Here is a 20,019-nt window from a genome sequence, read left to right as displayed (position 1 = left end):
AAATTTGTTTTTAATGCAGTAAACTGAACAATAATCCTAGGGAGATCAGAGAGTTACAAATAAACATTTTTATTAAAATTATCATTGCATTCAATATGTTGAACATTTTATACATATATATATATTTGAGGGAGAATTGTCAAATTTTTCCAAGAGAATAAAATATTTGTTAAATAAGTTATTAAAATAGTTCCTTATTTTTTAAATTGATTTTTTAAAAGACTTATTCATTTTTATTGGAAAAGCAGATATACAGAGAGGAGGAGAAACAGAGAGGAAGATCTTCCATCCAGCGGTTTACTGCCCAAGCAGCCACAATGGCCAGAGCTGTGCCGATTCGAAGCCAGGAGACAGGAGCTCTTCCAGGTCTCCGATGCGGGTGCAGGGTCCGAAGGCATTGGGCTGTCCTCGACTGCTTTCCCAGGCCACAAGCAAGGGAGCTGGATGGGAAGAGGGGCCGCCAGTATTACAACAGGCGCCCATATGGGATTCTGGCGCGTACAAGGCAAGGACTTTAACCACTATGCTATTGTGCTAGGCCCATAGTTGTTTTTTTATTAGAAAGGAAATTTACAAAGAGAAGGAGAGACAAAGATCTTGTATCTGCTTGGGCCTCACTCCCCAAGAGACTCAATGGCTGGAGCTGAACCTATCCAAAGCCAACAGTTTCTTCCAGATACTCCATATGTGTACAGGGTCCCAAGGACTTGAACCCATCCTCCATTATAAAATTAATGGAATGTTTACTTCTTTACTCTTGATGTTGTGTTCATCTCAGCAATGCTCATCATATTCCTTCCACTAAGCATATTAGAAGGGAAATATTTCTGAATGGACTGTTATTACAAGGTAATTCAATAATTTGTACAACAAGCATCTATATACATATTAATAACATATTGTGATGTTCATGCATTGGAGTGCTAAAACATTTCTAATAATCTTTGGTGGTCTGGAAAGTTTGAATTAAATAAATGCAAGTTGATGATTTCTATAATCCCTTTTTAAAAAGAAAAATGCATTGAATGACAATTTACTTTTTATTTCTACAGTTATGAACACCTCCCCAAGCAAAAAAGAATAAAAACAAATCCCTTCACTTATTTTCATGTGTGAGCTGTGAAAATTTTATATCATTTTGCACTTGTAATAATTGCCAAATAACTTGTTGTTTTTGATAGGAAATCACTGTACTCCAGAAAATTAGTATATTACATTGAAATAATTTATACTAATTTGTTCCTTATTACCAAATGATGAGGCATTTAATAACTTAACCTTAAATCATTTATTACAGATTTAATTTATCTCAAAATATAAGCCTTATTATCCCTCATCATAACTATGTCATCTTTAATTTCACAATATCTTAACATCTTTTTATGATTAAAAATATAAAAAAATCATCTTATGAGATATAAGCTTTCCTACTAATACTTATTTCTTATTAAAAATTAATGAATTAAACATTATTAAAAATTCCTTGCAAATAAATGTCAAAAAGTGGGATTTGTTTTCATGCTGGATTGATGATATAACATTTTAAGAAGTAATATGTTAATTGAACTAAAAGATATTATTATAAAATGTACTTACTAAATTGCCAAATATTTAATATTCAGACTACAGTTAATTTCAAGGGTAGCCATTTTATATATTGTCATTTTTTCAAAGTATAATTCTAGGTTGAAAATTTTAATGTTTAGGTTTTCTTGAAATTGTTCTTATTTGAATGCTGTCCTTTTATATTCCTGTAACTAGAATTAAAAATAATCATGGACACCATCCAAACAAAATGCTTGAACGCTATGTGGATAGCTTTTACTAAAAGTTGATTCATTTTAGTCTTTTAAAATATAACCTGCTTATTTACATAGTCTAAATTCTTCATTCATTGTAATTGTACTATATAATTATTCCCACCTTCAACTAAGGTTTTATCATTCTTTCTTGTTGCTATATTTGTCTTGCATTCTCTCTACTGTTAGCTTTTTTCTTTTTCATGATAATCACATGGTTGATCAAGCTCAGAAGGATCAAGGGCTAGGGATAAGTGGGTGAAATCATTGTTTCCAAATTTGCTAATTCTTCTTCTTTTGGGAAGATGGAGAGAAATAAAGTGGGACAGCACACCCAGCTTCCCAACTGTCCCAGTATCCAGGGTGAGGAACCACCACTCGATAGAAACCCAGCGTCTCGGTGTGTCTGTTTTCCGAGGGTTCTGCCAAGTGGTTTGGAGAGTTCTGAAATGCTGCCAGTTTTGCTGACCCGCCCTCCCAATGTCCATTGTCTGACAGAGTCAAACTGAAGTCTCGATTCATCCAGATTGTGCTGTCATCGTAGGGCTGGGGCAGTTGATCAATTTTCTCTGTTCTCCTTCCTCTGCTATGGGACCAAATGGGGTGCCACATTCTCCATGTGTGTCAGGTCTGCGTCCAATGCTCTGCCTTTTTGACTTACACTGGGTTGGGGGTGGGGTCTTACATCCTATTCTCTGCTCCTGCAATGGTGTCTTCCTAAACTACTAAAAGAGTAAAAACTTCCTAAGTTAGTAAAATACAAAAATCCCTCAAATATCATTTCATGTAGTGCCATCCATAGAGCTTGTTCAGAGTTCAACAATTATGCCTGCACACATGTGTGTGTGATACCACAGAATTTAATCTCTTGCTTAGCCTTGCATTATTACTCCAAATTAATCAACAGTGTCACAAGGCTTTATTATTATTATTATTATTATTATTTATTGGAAAAGTGAATATACAGAGAGGAGAGACAGCGAGGAAGATCTTCCGTCTGATGGTTCATTCCCCAAGTGGCCACAATGGATGCAGCGGTGCCGATTCAAAGCCAGGAGACAGGAGCTCTTCCAGGTCTCCCAAGCAGGTGCAGGGTCCCAAAGTCTTGGGCCATCCTTGACTGCATTCCCAGGCTACAGGCACGGAGCTGGATGGGAAGCAGGACCGCCAGTATTAGAACAGGCGCCCATATGGGATTCTGGCACGTTCAAGGCGAGGACCTTAACCACTGCGCCATGCTATCACGCCGGCCCGACACAAGGCTTTTCTATTACTCCTAACTGCATCCATCCCGTCTACCACCATGATCAAATTCTTATCGTCATTACTCTGTTCTCCTTCTTTATAATTATAGTATTACACAGATGTTGCTATGTCAAAATAAGCAGTGTAAGTTTTTCCCCTTTTTTATCACTTTCCATCCAAACTTGCATAAATCAATATTTCTTTCATTTTTCTTGCTGAATACTGTTCTATCATATAGATATACAAGTTTCTTTCACAATTGAGGACCAAAAGCTACAATGAATTAGACTGTTTCTGAATGATTTTACATTTTACATTTCAATGGGAAATGTATGTTGATCTATTTTTAAAGAATGAAACATTTTCATCGGCCTTTCTGTGTGTGCCTTCTGAGGCCCGCAGGTTGTCCATGTCGTGGAGTATCAACAGGCCTGGTTGCTTTCCATAGATGATGCACTCAAGTGTTGTGTACTTGCTTCTGTCTCCACCATTTGAACAGGTACCTTGGGCCTTTTGTTGAATGATAGGAGACAGTTATTTTATCTACCATGTACCTCTGGGTCTGTTCTTTTTCCTTTCTCTGGAGTCAGTAATTGAGGTGTCCTTTCCAAGACCCTGACCAGGCTCACCCCTAGCCCCAGATCCCACAAGTGTCAGTAGGTGAAGTGGTCAGGCCTAGCGCATCCCCAGCCCTGGTTCCTGTGTTGATGGGCAGGTACAGCAGTGCAGGCAGAGAGGAGGATTGGTACCAGACTCATTGCAAATATCCCTGGGACCATGGAGAGCAGTGTGAAAGTAACCTCTCCTGCTACACATCACACTTTTCCTCCAACACAAACCTGCACATTAGCTTTCTCCACAAACTCGCTCCCCACATTCTACCACACATTTGTACCCCATGAGCATCATGTTTGCAAGTTACTAAAATGAAATTGGTACTGTCAGATGAAGTTCAGATATCACATTATTAGAAATTAAGGAACACAAATGCAGGTTATATATTAAGAATATATTAAAATAAGATACTGAACTCCATGCTTGGTATATGCCTGCATTGAAAGAATCTTGACTGGATTTGAGCTGTAATATTGCAACAAGGTGGAGGAATCCACCATGAGGGGAGGGCCTGGAGAGGGGTTGGGGGAAACCCAGAGCCTATGAAACTGTGTCACAAAATGAAACATAATCAATAAAAAAAGAAATGAAAACAACAACAAAAAGAATATATTAAAAAGCTACTGATTTTGCAATGTTCCTCCAGCACTTCTCTCCCTTGTCTTATTCCAATACTAGAGCTATATCTTGAATTGACTTGTGTATCTATTGTCTTATGACCTAAAAAGCAAGGATAAAGGAAAGAGCTCTGGACCTTTGAAAGTTCATAGAGAGCCATTTGATTAAGAGATGGCAACATTCTTAAGAGGACTTTCAATAGCTCCACACAGATAAAACTGGAGCCTATGTTGTCATATAGCAAATTAAGATGCCACCTGTAATGCCTGAATTCCGCATGAGGCAAGCGTTCTAGATCTGAATGCGCCACTACTGGTACAAGTGAGTGGGAAGGAATTAGAGGTTTTCCAGACTTGTTGATTTGTTGTAGATATTTGTGAGAACTGAAAGAATCTCCTGGCTCTTGTCTTTGGCCTGTCCTAGCCCTGGCTATAATGACTTATTTGGGCAGGGAACTCTGTCTTGTTCTCTCTCTCTGTCTCTATCTATCTCTCTCTCTGTGTCTCTCTCTCTCAAATTCTTTGAAGTAACATAACTCTTAAAAAGGTAAAATTAGGTGCTACAGGAAAGTCATATTTTATGTGGTCTTAAGACACTGATGAGCACAGATGGCACCTCTGGCTGTCATCCGTCATGCCTCACAGCCCTACCCTCTACGTAATTCACATTTCTGAAGAAACACTGCCGGTTTGAGACCACTCACAGTGCAGTATCTGTCATGCATGTGTCTAGCGCCTGAAAAAAATGTATTATTTATCATGTTCAAAATATGTCTACCATCTCCATTGTTGTCAGCTGTCATTGCAGGCAAACTTCCTTGACCCAAAATCTGCACAGGTGTTTCAGTGAGCTCTTTGGTTAAATAAATAAATAAAATATAATATTGCTTCAAATTTAGTCTGTAACAAATTACATCTTATGGTGTGTATGATCATCTGTGTGGATTTCTTAGGCTTTCTCACTAGGATTAAAGCGGGTTATTATTAATCAAGGTCACTTACTTGATTAGACTATGTCAGGAAATATCCTGTCCCTTGATCTGTTGAATTCCAAATGCCTGCTGCACATGTGTCTGAGGCCTGAGTGACACTCCATCACTTTACTGAGTCTTGCAGCTGATATCTGCAATGTCCATGTGGATTCCTTTCTTCACTGATTTTGGGTACTTGCCAGTGAGCCAAGCTGGCTGGCATAACCAGTGGTGAACGGATAAGGTGGACATAAAATGTGATCTGATGCTTATGCCAATTCACCTAGAAAGCACAAAGACTGAATTGCTTTTCACAAAGCTTGTTGTGTGGCCTGATTTATATTCTTAGAACCTGCAAAAGCCAAAGTTCCCAAATAACACACTGGAGTCCCAACACAAGAGCAACATGAAAAATCCCAGACATTCTGTTGTTTTTATTTTTCCCATTTTTTTTCTTTTATATTTCCTCAGGCATACATGTCAATCCACTGCCTTTTGGGTTTCTCTTAATAATCAGTGTTTGCCAGCTCATTTTTATATAAAAGTTCTCACTCAATTGAAACATTAGGCATGTAGTTAATTAGATGGAACAAAATAATCTATATACTTGATCATATTAGAATGGCTGATAGGGCTTTATCTGTATAAGAAAGGGCTACATAGTCCTAGCACCAGAATCAGATTTTATATCTCCCATTATTAGAAAGTGTTTAATCAAGAAAAGGTGGGGCTGGGGTAGGGGACTGGCTGCACATCCCAAGTTCCTCCTTAAAAAGGTATCTTTGATTTTTACCTTACCACTTCCAAACCTTATAGGTTGGAAAGAACAAGTGAGAAATGTAGAAGAAACAAACACATTATTACTAAAGGCTTATGCATTCTATCCTGGTCCTCAAACAGCAAATCTGAGAGGCAAGCATTACCCACCTCCCCACCATTGACATTGAGGTGCATCAAATTCTGTAGACACACAAACAAAACAAAAGGAAGAATGACAGAGCAAAATATTCAGGGGTGACTGACTGTAAAGCCCTCGTCATTGAAGACAATCTTACAAATTACCAGCTTGTTGAAATTTTCTGTTTCTATTTTCCTGTAGGTCCATGTGAAGAAAAGAACTTCTCGGTGTGCTTGACCTAACGGAAACAGTATCATGATCTTCGACAGGCAGGTATCACAAAAACTAGCTGCAGATTTTTGAATAAAAATTCCTGTTAGACTTCCTAATTTTCTGGATCTTTATTATTGTAGTTTATTGGTCAATCGTTAGCCTTAAGAAAGTAGGATTTCATTAGTAATTTTGAAATTTTATACATGCATACGTGATTTAAATTTGCAATTAAATTTAATATCTAATTAATACTCTTTCTTTAGCTATATCTTAATTATTTAATTGAATAAACTCCACATGCTAACCTGTCAAATCAAATACTTAATAAGAGTTACACAAGTATTTCCAATATGATACATTTTGTTCTTTAGAGCTCACTTTATGCAGACTAAGGTGATTTTAGAAGACTTTTATTCCCTGAGAATATTACTGCCTCAGCCCTGTATTAATTAATTCTGCATTTATTATTAACTTATATAAAACATCTTTTATTGTTTTTAGTATGACAGGAAGTTCTTTGGGAGTAAAATTTCAGTGAGTTATTTCCTAAGCTAAGGTCTGATCATAAGTATACAAATATAGAAATAGTGCTTAAATTTCTGAGCTTATTTTTTTTTCTAAATGTAATGATTTCTCCATCCCATCCCAAACCCTTACGGATTTACCACTAGTAGATTGCTTCACTGGTAAAATAGTGGAACTTAATACTTTGGGCATCATTTGAGAAGCAAGTATCCAAGACAGATTCAGTAATATTTTCTTCATTATTTTCAAAATAATACCGATAATGATATTACCTGTTTCAAATAGTGGAATAAATAAAATAAAATTTCATGAATTCATATTTTATACAGAACATTTTAATAGTAAATGATATTGCTCCAGTTTCAAAAAATAATTTCTATACTTCAAAGAAAAGTTCAATGTAAGCTATTATGTAGTCTGATGAATAATATTTTCTTTTAACAATACTTTCTCTTTTATTTAGTCATTAGCATTTATGATCTATATTATGTGTCTGATATTGGTGTTCATATTTATGTCATTATTTTCTTGCTTTTATTTCTGACAAAGGCTGTTTTTCTATCTTATTGATCATCCTTGAACCATACTTTTGTAACTCAAAAAAGAGCTTATTAGAAGTTTTCTTTAGATGAATAAACAGAATGGCAGAACAGGTTTAGGAGCCAGTTTTACATTCTAACAAGGAGGAAAGCAGTTGTCATCTCAGATCCTTTTAATAATAACATAGACCAGATGTCAATTTATTCCTCAGCGTCCTAAAAAAAAATGAAATAGAAGTATGGGTTGCTAACACTTATTCTACACCAGAATTTGTCATTGTTATTAAGGCAAAGTTTTCCTAAATTATTACCAATATTTAATGATAGGTAGGAAAGTATAATATACCATTTCAGATAGTTGGCTATTCTTTAAATCAATGGCTTGAAGTTTGTATTCTCAGAAAACAATTTATTCTGACAATTTCATACATATGGTGTTAGAAAGAAAAGTATTCTTTGCCAAAAATCATCTTTGAAGGTCAACTACACCCCTTCCTCTGATTCTGATGTTTAATAATTTTGAGATTTTTCTGTAGAATTTCTGATTCTCTGTGATATTTCTGAATAAGGCTTTTCTTTTAACTGATAATTGATCTGCATTCTCCAACTGAAGCATCAGCATTGCTTTTTAGTAAGCTGGACCACACATTCTCCATTTTACAGTTAAGCATGGATGGATGGTAGGTGGGTATGGACTTTTTGTTTTCTTATTTATGTTTAATTAGATTCAGTTCTAAATCATTTAGAATTAATCATCACAAAGAGTATGCTTTTTGTTTTTTTTCCCCAAGATGTAAAGCAGTGTTTAGTGTTCCTTATCTCAAATAAGTAGATTGGAAGATTTAATTTCTCATCAACTATTTTATGAGTTTAAATAAACTATTAATGTGATTCTTATACATTATTGAAAAACAATGGAAATAGAGCTTTTCAGTATATAACTGTTAAAATGAATAGATTTTCTAAGGAAATTTTGTCAGACGGATATATTATATGCACAACTTCTGAAAAGTATTGAAAATATGTTGTCTTTATATCCAGAAAGAATGTGGTTTAACTATTCCTTTTGCATCAGTTCAAATTATGCTTACTATGATAAATAATCTACACACTACTAACAGTAAAGGAGTCTATCCATCAATATAACTAAATGCAATAAAAAGAATGAGAAATTAAAATTCAGAATTTACTTAAGCATTTTTATTGCAAATTTGCACTTGTGATTTCATTCTCTTTCTCTCCATGTAGTTGGCAGAAATATTTTTATTAAAAATTATTATATAATTTATCAAATCAAATCAATTTAATGAGTTTTATGAGTTTTGATTGTTGGAATGGAAAATAATAAAATTTGCTGCACAAAGCAAGACTCCGCTTACTTTTCTTCTGTGGTATTTCTTCCGCTGTTCACAAGTGTTCAAAACGCTTGGATTTTCAAAACTTTTTTTTCCAAGCAAATGTTACACATTAGAATCACTGAAGCAAAACGAAGGGCTGAAATATTTGGACACAATGATTTAAATCACTGCCTTAGGAACCCATGTCCTTATCAGAGAAATGGTTTTTCTGTTTACCTAGCTCATGCTTCTACTGCAATCTCCCATTACTATGCCTGGGTGACAAATGTTTGGGTCTCCATCACCCACACAGTAAACTTGGCTTGAGTTAAGGTTTGCTTGCTCTGATCTGGCCTTGCCTAGGTTGTTGCAGGCATTTGAAAAATGTATCAGTGAAAGAAAATTCTCCCTTTCTTTTCCTCTCTGTCTCTAATTCTGTATCACATAGTAGATTAAAAAATAAAGAACATTTTTAAAAACTAACAAAAAAGTTGAAATGATGTATGAACCACTCCATTTATTTAGTGAAAAGAAGATATGAGGGGCCATGCTAATTTTAGTCAGAAAAAGAGGAAATTTGGGAGTCTGACTCTCTTAGAAATGTATTTTTAATGTATTCTGATATTGTCAATAATTTGTTAGCCTTATTCGTCAGTAGTAAATGTAACAATGTCTAGGCCTAAAGAACATTACTTAATGATGACATTTAGAAAGAACCTTATAAATTTTAATACGTGATCTTTGCAAGAACTGTGAGTTTAGTAAAACATTTAGCTAATAAATCTGGTAACTCATTCTAGCTTTAATCATCTACACACGATTTGTTTGTTTGTTTGTTTATCAGTTTCTCTGCAGGCACAGGGATTTCTCCTTCTTCTCCTCCCTCCCTGTTTGCTCCTCACAACCCCACCCCCTATGGTATCATGGTATGATAACCCCTTAGTAACAGTTACATCTTTAGTATTCTGCTATTTCAATATATCATGACATTGTAGCTATAGACAAAGGTAGAAAATCTAGTAACATTCTGTCAGTTACATTTAGCTGTTCCGTTGTGAGTCCTTTTGTTCAGGAGAACAAATGCATACTGCTACATATCTTCACTTCTTACCATATTACTCTCTATTATTCAGTTCATCTCTAAAAACATATATATATATATTAACTTGGTTTCCTATATATCAATTTATTTTGTGTTTTGCATGAACATTGCCTTATATCAAAGAGATTCTATGATATTTGTCCTTTTGGGAAAATCTTATTTCATTCCATATGCATTTCTATGTTTACATTTATAATGCAGTTTTATAATTATACATCTAGAAGTGAAATAAGCATATGATAATGCGTTTAGAAATTCCTATGTAGGAGTCGTGTATTATTGTTTTTCTTTGCTCCAAATTTTAAATACATTTCTATTAATTTAATACAACTACCAAATATATATGGTGTGTGAAAGTGTATGTATGTGTATAGTGAAGCAATACACCTAAGCAATGAAGCCGTCAGACTATTCAAAGACTTCTTTTCAAATTTTGTGTAATATTACCAAGTAAGGGGAAACACTGTCATTTCTGCTATGGCTTTCAAATATGCTAATGAGTACATTTCTGGCATAAATGTGGTTGGAAATTTGCTGTGTCAAAGAAGATTGATCTCTGTAATAGTTAATGAATCTGAAATGAAGTGTAGAAGATACAGTGTCATATATTCAATTTTATTGCTTGGAGTTATATTCACCCTTGGCATAGCAGCTTGTTTATTGGAGTTCATTATGGCTGATACTGTATTATAAACTACTTTCATCTAGAAATAAAGGTTATCAAAGATCTTAACATAACATAGGCATGAAGAGTTTTCACAACAGTTCAACACATTTTTATTACTGACTATAATGTAGCAATGCATATAATGTAAGTATTACCATTATAATGATGCTACTAACTTACCTCCAGTTTTAAAGTCAAATGAAATTGTATTTAGTCAAGCTTGGATAATGATGCAATTACAAGCAATATTGAAAAATCAAAACTTACTGTGTGAAAATGTTTGAGACTTGTGGGACAGATTTATTATTCATATTGAATACAATTGTACAAGAGTGTAAGTGGAAACAAAATATCAAGTAAGAAACACACTGAAGTCAATCGCTATTTTAGCCTCAGTTGTCACAGACATTTATCTTGGATAATATTGGGCCTGAGATGGACCCTGCTTTATTAAACGATTATGTTCCTATAAATTACATAGTTTAAAGTTTATGGGATTATCTTTTACATAGAAATAAAGAAGGGTCATAATTCAAAAACGTATCAAAGCAATATCTGGAAATCCTAAATATTCTTAAGAATCAACCACCGTTTAGGCATCCTAATTAATGAGCCTTTTTAAGCACAAATTTGTATGTTAACTGAGAAATGCAGTATTTTGTGAATACATTAAAAAACTATTGTTCTCAGCCTGACGCTGTAACCTAGTGGGCTCCATTCCTCTCCTTGCGTGCTCCAGGATCCCATTTGGGGGCATTTTATCCTGGCAGCCCTGCTGCCCAACTAACTTCCTGTTTGTGCCTGGGAAAGCACTTGAAGACAACCCAAAGCCTTGGGACACTGCTCCCATGTGGGAGACCCAGAAGAACCTCCAAGCTCTTGATTTCAGATTGGCTTAACTCTGGCCATGTGGTCACTTTGGGGAGTCAACCAGAGGACAGAAGATCTTCCTCTCTGTCTCTCCTCCTCTCTATATATCAGAATTTCCAACTTTTTTTTTTAGATGTTGTTTTGTCCCAACAGTGTCAAAATTTGTACTAAAATAATTAAAGAACTTGCAATAAACAAAGTGTCTTTTTGATGAATTAATACTTTCTTTTAGCTTCAAATCAAAGGGATACATATTCTAAACCTTTAAAATTTATTTCATACATTGAAACATTTTTTAAAACTTTATTAAATCGTTATTAGAAAGGCGGTGTGTTTGATTGCTACCCTTTTGAGTATGCTACCTATAATTTTATTAATATCTACAATAAAATATGTAATTACAACATGTATTTTCATTAAATGAACAGAAAAAGAACAAAAAATATATTTCAAAATTCTTGCGAGACTTTTACTCACTAATGATTTAAAGAGAAACACATTAATATGCAACCAAAAGTGCTCAACCACAAGGAACTTTTTTGGATAATAAATTTATGTTTGATTATCTCACTTCATTTTTCCATTTCAGAAGCTCAAACAGAGTATAGGTCAATCTGATAAACAAAGACTCACTTATGATATAAATTGTAAATTCAGCATGGAAACTTAAATGCTGCCAATTGATTGTCAGAAAAATATTCAGAATTTTTCTCTTTCAATAAATACTATCATTGCTTTGATTCCTTCTACACTGTCTTATTTGGGCGAGGTTAAAGCATTTTCATCACTTGTCATTCAGGAAGCTTGAATGATATAATTTTAAGAAAAACACCCATTGAAATAATTTTGATTTTTTAAAATTGTATTTTGATATACTTTAGTTGGCATCAACTTTCGCCTCCCATAAGTTCCCTCCTCCCTCCTCTGTTCCCCTCTCGTCTTACAATGGGTGTCTTGTGAATTTTCACAAGTCCGTCATGATGCCACTGGGGTGTCTCCCAATAATGTAGGAGATGGTCAGTCATATTGCTGCGAGTCCATCCCCATGGTGCATGTGTGAGGACTTACTTCTGTTTGTTTCTGCCTATGAACATGTTCATTTCTGTGACATTTCCATGAAGAGTACAGTCCTCCAATTTGTTCCATAAGGATGTTTCTTTAAATCATTCACCTTTTCTATGAACTCATTTATTAGTTCACAATTTTACTTCAAGATATTTTAAAATTAATGAAACAAAAATTGTGAAAAGAGGTGAAGTTGCCCTGTTGCTCTTTCATAAATAAGTCATATTGGGCCCTAGGCGGTGGCCTAGCAGCTAAAGTCCTTGAGTTGAATGCGTCCGGATCCTACAAAGGTGCTGGTTTGTATCCTGCCAGCTCCACTTCCCATCCAGCTCCCTGCTTGTGGCCTGAAAAAGCAGTTGAGGATGGCCCAAAGCTTTGGGACTCTGTACCCGCATGGGGGACCTGGAGAAGTTTCCTGGCTCTTGTCTTCAGATTGGCACAGTACCTGCTGTTGCGGTCACTTAGGGAGTGAATCATTAGACGAAAAATCTTCCTGTCTCTTCTCCTCTCTGATTTTGTAACAAAAAATAAATCTTAAAAGAGTCATACTGTTTTTAAAAAGTAGTCATATTGATATGTTGGTCCCAGGTATTGAAACAAATCTAGCTTTTTTCCAATTTCCTCTTTTTTAAAGATTCACTTATTTTTATTGGAAAGTCTCAGTTCTGACCATTGAGGCCATTTGGGGAGGGAACCAGCAGACACAAAACCTATCTCTTTCTCTCTGTAAAATATGCATTTGAAATAAAAATAATTCCAACAATATGGAAGATATTAATGCTGGCATAAAAAAGGAACTTGTGTTTTATTGATGAGGATATGGCCATATGGACATTCTTGAAAAAAATAAGAAATAAAACTATATGATCTAGCAAAATCGCTTCAGGAAATGGAATCTTATCCTCATCTCAGAACAGTATGTATGACTCCAATTAGGCTATATTGTTACACACAATAGCTAATGTTAAGATAGATTAATGCAATTATAGAAAAATAAATCATAGAACATAGATGCTAGCCTGGTGCCGTGGCCTAGTGGCTAATGTCCTCTCCTTGAACGTGCCGGTATCACATATGGTTGCTGGTTCTAATCGTGCAGACCCACTTCCCATCCTGCTCCCTGCTTGTGGCCTGGGAAAGCAGTGGAGGACGGCCCAAAGCCTTGGGACACTGCACCCACGTGGGAGACCTGGAAGAGGCTGCAGGCTCCTGGCTTCGGATTGCCTCAACTCCAATTGTTGCGGTCGCTTGGGGAGTGAATCATTGGATGGAAGATATTTCTATCTGTCTGTCCTCCTCTCTCTGTATATATATGATTTTGCAATAAAAATAAGTAAATCTTTTTTTAAAAAAGAACATAGATGCAATAAAATATCATTCTGCTTGAAGGTAAAAGTTTATCCTGTCCTTTGCCACAATATGATAAACTGGAGGACAAGATGTTTAGTGGAAAAAGCCAAACACAGGAAGAAAAATGTTATATGATCTTCCTTGTATGTTCAATCTGCTTTGTAAAAGTCAAATACACACAGAGAGAGAGAAAGAGAGAGAGAGAAAGCAGAGGCAGAGTGAAGGACAGAAGTGAGAGACGTAAGTCAAAGCAGGTCTGTAATCGGAACAAGTTAAAAGATTAACACAATAGGAAGTCTTCGGCAATAATGTGTCGTAGCTGGAATTTTTGCAGAGTGAAAACATTTTAGCTTTTCCTGTCTGATATACACTCACTCACAACCACCTCCCACAATTACACATGCACAATGGACATGTTAATTTGGCTTATTATAGAATCATGTTGCTGCCAACATGTATTTTGTAACACTATGTTGCGTGTTATGTGCGTGGATTTAACAGCTTAAGGAAATCAGTGACCACACTTTTAAAAATGTTTCTCTAATGTCTTCAAATACACTATCAGCTATGCAGGGAATTATTGTTCATCAATGCTTTGTTTTCTTTTATTATTATTATTCTTATTAAAATTTTTATGATGATTACATGTTTGTTCAGGGTCAGAAGGAACAAGGGTTAGGGAAAAGTGGGTGAAATCGTTATTTCCAAATTTTCTATTTTTTCTTGTCTCTGGGGGAAGGGGAGAGATAAAGGCAGAAGCCACACCAGTCTCCCAAAAGTTCCGGTACCCAGGGATGAGGAATGGCCACCCGATACCAACCCAGGGCTGTGATGTGGTACATGTTCTGAGGGTTCTGCCCAAGTGGTTTGAATAGTTCTGAAATGCTGCTAATTTCACCGATGCAAGATGACGCAAACCTCTCAGTGTCCATTGGCTGACATAGTAAACCTGAAATCTCCATTCACCCAGATTTTTGCGGTAATCATTTAGCTGGACTAGTTGTTCAATTTGCCTTGTTGTTCTTCCTCTACTATGGTGCAAAACGGGCTGCCACATTCTCCACGTGTATCGGGGTGTGCACCCACTGCTCTACCTTTTTATCTTGCAGGCAGGTCCAAGGACCAGGGCCAAGTGATTCAGGCCCAGTCAGATCCCTCAACCCGGGGAGCTCTTAAAACTGGCACCCCCTTTACAGGCGGGCCCCTGGACCCGGGCCAGGTGACCTAAGCCCGGCCAAATGTTGACCCAGGCACCTACCTCACGAGCCCTGCTGAATCCCCTACTAAAGGGCTCATGTATTCGGCACCCACATCGCTGGCAAGTACCAGGATCCAGGCCAGGCAATCCAAGTCCCGCCGGATACATCTCCCCTCCCCCGGGGCTCATGAACCCAGCAACACCCACACAGGTAAGCCCAAGGACCCAGGCAGGTTACTTTGGCCCCACAAGGCTCACAAAGCCAGCAAGCACCCTGCTTGCAGGCAGGCAAGCACCAGAACCCAGAACAGGTGACCCGAGCCCCTCCAGATTCCCTATCTGTCTGATCCCCTACCCCTAAGGCTCCCAAACTTGGCACCCACTGACCCTAGGCTTATATGACTTGCCTCACTTCAGCATCCACTGGCACATTGTGCAACCTGGCTCAGTCAAGCAGGACTCCAGTTCCAGCTTCTGCTGGTGTGCACTGCAGCCTAGTCCAGTACAGTCAGAACAACCCTGTGCTGGCCCCAGTGTGAACGAATGGGGTTTAAACCTGACCTCACCCCTCCTTCACCCTGACCTGGTATTCAGATCTACCAGTGTATATTATGAACTGGCCCAGACTATCTGTCAATCAAGACCTGACTCACATGTATGCTAGTGGGTACTGTAACCTGGCATGGACTGGGATGCTCCTGGCCTTGGTTATTCAGCTCACCTGCTGGGACTGCACCGAGATGGAGTTCCCCAAGCTCCTCTCTTGGTCTCCTCCCAGTTGTCAGATCTCTCACACTCCAGTGAGTCTTGGCCTGGATTGACTTTGTTCACCTCCTGTCCTTGCAGGAACATTGGCCTTGCTCAACCGACCCATAACTATTCTGGTCCTTACTGTTGAGTATCAAAACCCAGTATTCCTGATCCATAGCCAGACACAACTTTTACATGGTTTAGCAGAAATCAAGACCTAGCTCAGCCCATCTACACCCACCCTGGCTCTCATGAGTACCGGTGGATGCTTGAGTGTAGCCCAGTATGTCACTCTCCAAACCCAGGCAACACCTGTGCCAGGGGAGGTTGTAGCCATGTCCACTGCAGGCTGCTGCCCTCATTCCGACTCTTGTGTGCTCACCAGTGGGAACACCCACCCAGTTGGGGAGTTCCCTTAGTTCCCCAGCCAGGCCTGTTCCCAGCCATATTAGGCAAGCCAAAAGAGATTGCATTTCCGCAAGGGCGGGTCCAGGCATTTCCCCACACATTCTGCCACCAGAACCTATTCTCTCACATGCCAGTTATTGTCATGGCCCATCCTAACTTCACCCTTCCCCTGTTCTGACTCTCACTGGTATTACTGCGATCTTGCCCTTCAGGTGATCTCCAGCCTGAGCTTTAGTATGTGCCAGTTGAACGGTTCTTGGTGATGGTTGGTTCTAACCACCCCAGCTCAGGTGTCCCACATGTGCTGTTGCTACAGACCAATCTTTAAAGATCTTCCCGTTCCACGTTACAAACTGCTTGGTTTCAGCACCCTCGCTTACCTGAAAGTACAGTGTCCATTCCATGGATGTCCCTCAGTAGTCACTTCTCCCCTGTACATGAACCCTGTGATCCCTGCTCAGCCTCATTTTCATCATATCCCATACCCCATGTATGCCCACGCCCAAGTCCCTAAATTGTGTAACCACTGGGCGGCCTGAAGGCTTTTCCCAGGAGCCATTGGCACCCAGGCTGCCCAATCTGTTGTCCCCTCTGCTGCCATGAGATGAGTGGAGGCAGAAGGACCCCATAATGCTTTTATTCATTATTACTGTATCCTAGAAAGGTCATATTGACTTAACACAATAATTCTTGCTTTGCAAATGAAAAATTAAAGGCAATGTTGAAATATTGTTGAAGTTCACGATTTGAAAGACAGCATATTACTCTGTAATAATCATATTATTGTAAAATAATCAGTACCTTAAAATTAAAATGATGTAGTTCTTATAAATCTCTTAGGAAAAATACTGGTTAACAGCTTTATGATCAATGAAGTTTAAAAAGCATATTAATGAAGGTAAAAAGTAGTTGGTAAAAATCACCAGAATTTTTTTTTTTCAGATTGATTGTAGTGCCACCATAAGACAGCATGTCTCATACAAAATTCTGGCACATACACCAGATTATTCTGATTGCCATAGTCACAGTACTCACAGAACTTTATGAACTTGATTTATCAAGTTAAGATGTATTTTTTTTCTAATTACCTGCAAAGGGATGTGAGTCAGAGTGATTTTATGCTTCATGTAATGTTCATAATTTGGCAGATTACAATCATGAAAGATCAAAAAAGCACGGCTTTTTAAACAGATGTCTTACTTGTGTAGGTTCCTAATATGTTGGCGGGTGTTTCATCATGAATTTGGAGATCTCCTGCTTTGGGGTTTGGTAGACGAGGGGACAGATCTGATAAATGTCTTGAGGGAAAACCAGATCCATGCAGCTGTGACCCAGGTCACATCTATCCTTAATATTCACAATTAATTTCTGGAGCACAGCTTGTATAGAGCGTTACCAGATGCTCCATTAACAAATATGTGTTCATTTTGGCAAATACACATTTAGTAACTTGCTTGACTCATGGAAACCAAAAAGTGAAATCATCTTTCATGTTTTCATTTGTTTTTCCCTTCTAAGTTTATTTTATGATAATTTATTCAGCGCATATATTGTAAGTTAATGTAAATTAATAAGTATGTGACATCTGACTTTCAAATGAACCTATTTTATCTCAAGGGGCTTATCTTAGTTAAAATTAGGGTGAATGATAACAACAGACTTCTCAAAAATGTGTTTCCCCACGCATAAACCTGTGTAGCGGTTTATTTTCTGTTTATTTTGGTATTCCATCTATCTATGTACTTTAAGGTATAAACATCAAATAGTGTTTTTTTCAGAATCAAACATAAGTTGCTTGAAGCAGCAGTGAAATACAGCATTTTAATGCATTCTTATGAAGGATGAATAGGAAGCAATATGTTATATTTTCTATGCGAGGTGATTCCACAGGTTCTCCTGAGTTCCATCTGGAACTGGGATTTGATTTAGATTCCTGAACAAGAATGACACGCTTGTTCTTGAAGACTTTCTGATCCCAAGTAATTCTGTCTTTGGGCTTTCAACTGGAAAGTACACCAAAGAAATACTGGCACACCAAGGAAATATTGATTGACAATTACTTAAATGCATTTAAGAAATCAGTATTGTAATTTGATTTAGCCAGTTCATGGTATGTACATGTGTATATATGAAATGTTATTTTGTGTGCCACACAAATATATGATTTTATTTGTTGTTAAACAAAATTTAAAATTAGATTTTAAGAAGGAGGAGAACACCATAAGTAACAAAATACAACAACTTAGGAACAATACAGCCTATTAATGTTAAGGTCTGGCTATTTTAAAAATTGAACATATCCAGGCCCAGCAGTTTGGCTCCGCTGCCTAATCCTACACCTCTAAGTAGCACCATCCTGTACAGACACCAGTTTGTGTTGCAGCTGCTCCACTTCCCAACCACCTCCCTGCTTGTGGCCTGGAAAAGCAACAGAGCATGGCTCGATGACTGGAAACCCTGCACTCATGCAGGAGACCTGGAAGAAGCTCCTGGCTCCCAGCTTCAAATCACTTCAGTTCCAGCCCTTGCAAACCCTTGGGGAGTAAACAAATGGATGAAAGATCTTTCCCTCTGTCGCTCCTTTTTTTTTTTTTTGTAAACCTGCCTTTCCAATAAAAATAAATAAATAACCCAAGTATTATTTATTAAATATGGATTAGAATATGTATACTTTCTAGGATTGCTGAATTTTAGTTTCAAACAGGTAAAATGGAGGTAGCCATGGATTTTATGCTTTAACTGTCCTAAAATAAACAGAATAGCTTAAGAATGAATGGAAATGGGCATGAATGGAAAAGTGCTAAATTATTCCAAGAAGTTTTTGCAATGAATAATACTTGAATAATAATAATAAATTATCCTAATGTTTAAATGGTTCAAACAAAATTGAAAGGACTAATTCCAAATTTGTACTTAGTTAAATTTATAATTTCCACTACTACTTTTAAAGCTTAGTCTGCGAAGATTTGTGTCATTGTCAGAGTTTAGACATGTTTTCTGACAACTTCTATTTCATTATATATTTGTAATATATATATATATATAAGCTGTAACTAACAGTAGCAATTGGAGAAGACTGGACAAGGTTTTCTAACAATTGAAGCATGGTTAAGTACTGTATGTAGTTTTTGGAGCTGTCATGGTGGAGTGCTACAAAGTGGATGGCTTCAACAACACTCATTTCCCTGTGGTTCTGGAGGCTCCAAGCTTTACAGGAAAGTGTCAGAAGGATTGGTTTATTTTGAAGTCTCTCCCTAGGTTGCAGATGGCTCTTTTTACTCTGACTGCTTTCTCTTTAGCTTCTGTGCACATGGCTGTGTCCTGATCTTCTTTATAAGACCATCTTTTCCCCTGGATTAAGGTCCACTCATATGACATCACTGGAAACCAATCAATCTTTTAAAAATTCTGTAAATGTTATCACTTTTTGACATGTCTTACCCTGATCATGTGTTGAAAGTTTTGTATTTCAAATTAGTTTTTGCAATTCTTACCTATGCATCATATGGAATACTTGGGGAAATCTTGATGATTTTCACAGTGTTTAACAACTATTATAAAGTATTGATTTTCCTTATTTTCTAAGGAGTTACCTTTCGGTTATTCTTCACAATATTTCTATCAGTACTCTTCTGTTAATTGTTTAATTAATTTCAGGAGCTATAAGAGAGAGACAGGGAGTGCTTCCATTTATTTACTTCCTCGCCACGTGGACATAAATCCTGGACTGATTTGCTGAAGCCGGAAGGTAAAATCCACGCATCCTCTTCCAGGCCTCCTTCAAGACTTTGAGCCACTGCTTCTTGCTTTCCAGAAGCAGGCACAAGCAACTGAAGTGAAAGCAGAACAG

Source organism: Ochotona curzoniae, unplaced genomic scaffold (assembly GCF_017591425.1).
Source record: "Ochotona curzoniae isolate NIBS_2020 unplaced genomic scaffold, NIBS_Ocur_1.0 contig_64, whole genome shotgun sequence".
Classification (NCBI taxonomy): Eukaryota; Metazoa; Chordata; class Mammalia; order Lagomorpha; family Ochotonidae; genus Ochotona; species Ochotona curzoniae.
This window is presented reverse-complemented; position numbering follows the sequence as displayed.